This window comes from Berghia stephanieae, chromosome 5 (genome assembly GCF_034508935.2).
Source record: "Berghia stephanieae isolate SIO BIC M18660-M18661 chromosome 5, UCSD_Bste_1.3, whole genome shotgun sequence".
Taxonomy (NCBI): Eukaryota; Metazoa; Mollusca; class Gastropoda; order Nudibranchia; family Aeolidiidae; genus Berghia; species Berghia stephanieae.
Genome location: NC_088364.1, coordinates 3,602,305 through 3,604,804, shown reverse-complemented (window position 1 = coordinate 3,604,804; position 2,500 = coordinate 3,602,305). Strand labels below are relative to the sequence as shown.

The 2,500-nt window shown below is 40.5% G+C and overlaps 1 protein-coding gene across 1 annotated transcript in view; it reads right to left on the bottom strand.

The window, feature by feature from the left end:
- LOC144972255 (substance-K receptor-like) overlaps positions 1 to 2,500 on the bottom strand; it is a gene marked incomplete at its 3' end in the record, with an annotated part of 252,558 nt that overhangs the window by 212,229 nt on the left and 37,829 nt on the right. The window contains 1 exon segment of the mRNA XM_078913301.1: positions 540 to 652.

Sequence of the window (2,500 nt, the reverse complement as noted above, 5' to 3'; positions counted from 1 at the left end):
ATTTAAATGATATTTATATTCTTCCGACAGGTCTGTTTCTTACAGAGCAATCTACGGGGAGTGTAATTTTATTGTTGTTGTTGTTGTTATTATTATTATTGTGTGTAGTACATTAGTACGATAATAACAACAATAACAACAACAAAATTGCCAGTAGATTAATTTCAAGTAACAGATTTGTAAGAGGAAATAAATATAATATAAATTGCTTAATTTTAGATATACAGATAGATAGATAGGTAGGTAGATAGATAGATAGATAGATAGATAGATAGATAGATAGATAGCACAGATAAACAGACAGACAGACAGATAGATAGATAGATAGATGGATAGACAGATAGACAGACAGACAGACAGACAGACAGACAGATAGATAGATAGATAGATATATAGATAGATAGACAGATAGATTGATAGATAGATAAATAGATAGATAGATAGATAGATAGATATGTCAAAAATCATATTTTTGTTACATAACATGCATTCAATTCGAGACAACGACTCGTATTTGACAAGCCAAGCAGGGTACTCACCATTCCTGTTGTAGGGCCCTGGGAGAATTCACATTGCACTTTGGCGGACATTTCCATTATGGCAAATTGTTGTAATTATCCAGTACGTCGTTTGTAATTGGACACGGATGAACCTGGGGATGAACGATGAAGACAAAATAGAGCTAATAACGATATCATTGTGAGATGGTGACAGTGATACGATAATCATTAGGTCGCAGTCATAGCGACGTACAGTGGTTTTCAGGTCTGATAACCCAATTTCTTATGGGCTCACTGTTGTAATGGAAATCTAAATAAATGACGCAAACTATTGTCCATTACAACAATGTCAAACTAGGCCCATAAGTGAGTTCGGATGTCAGACCTGCATATATGTATACGTCGAATCATATCATTAACGTATCGTTTTCATCGATTTATAAGTGGTGAAGGAAATACCGTTAGCTCAGTTGGTAGAGCACTCACTTCACAAGGAAAGGAACCAAGATCGATTCCGGGTGCAGACGAGATATTTTTTCATCTCTGCCCCCACCCCCCACCCACCCTCCCCGGCTCCTTTTCCACCAGGAGAGAGACAGAGAGAAAGATATAGAGATAGAGAGACAGAGAGAGAGATAGATAGAGAGAGAGAGAGAGAGACAGACAGAGAGAGAGACAGAGAGAGAAAGACAGAGAGAGAGACAGAGAGAGAAAGACAGAGAGAGAGACAGAGAGAGAGACAGAGAGAGACGGAGAGAGAGACAGAGAGAGACAGAGAGAGACAGAGAGAGATAGAGAGAGAGAGAGCGAGAGAGAGATAGATAGAGAGAGAGAGAAAGAGAGAGAGAGAAAGAGAGAGATAGATAGAGAGAGAAAGAGAGAGAGAGAGAGACAGAGAGAGACAGAGAGAGAGAGCGAGAGAGAGATAGATAGAGAGAGAGAGATAGATAGAGAGAGAGAAAGAGAGAGAGACAGAGAGAGAGAGCGAGAGATAGATAGATAGAGAGAGAGAGAAAGAGAGAGAGACAGAGAGACAGAGAGAGAGACAGAGAGAGACAGAGAGAGAGACAGAGAGACAGAGAGAGAGACAGAGAGACAGAGAGAGAGACAGAGAGAGACAGAGAGAGAGACAGAGAGACAGAGAGAGAGACAGAGAGACAGAGAGAGAGACAGAGAGAGAGAGAGACAGAGAGACAGAGAGAGAGGATGATATAACCAGACAACCAAATGACTCGTGTGCAGGACTCATTACAACCACTGACAGGTCGGGGAGTTTGTGCTGGGGGGAGATGGGGGCGGGGGGGGGGGGGGGGTAAGTAGAGATGGTAGAAGACGGGGGGGGGGGGGAGGTGGTGAGTAGAGATGGTAGAAGGCGGGGGGGGGGGGTGAGTACAGATGGTAGAAGGCGGGGGGTGGGGGGGGGATGCCAGCAAAACCTACCCTCCTCTAGTCTTCTTCTCAAAATGATTTCTCTCTCTCTCTCTCTCTCTCTCTCTCTCTCTCTCTCTCTCTCTCTCTCTCTGTGTCCCACTAACTATCTATCCATCTAATTATCTATTAACATAATATCTGTCCGTGTGTCTATTTATCTTAGAGGTTATCAAGAAGTTCTATAATTGACGCCCAAATTTGTAGGATATAATGATAATGATAATAATAATAATAATAATAATAATAATAATAATAATAATAATAATAATAATAATAATAATAATAATAATAATAATAATAATGTTGAAGATGTAGTGGTAATAATGATAATGATGATGATGATGATGATGATGAGGATGATGATGAGGATGATGATGAGGATGATGATGACGATGATGATGACGATGACGATGAGATGATGATGATGATGATGATGTAGATGAGGATGATGACGATGACGATGACGATGACGATGACGATGACGATGACGATGACGATGACGATGACGATGATTATGATGATGATAATGATGATGATGATGATGATGATGATGGTGATGATGATGATGA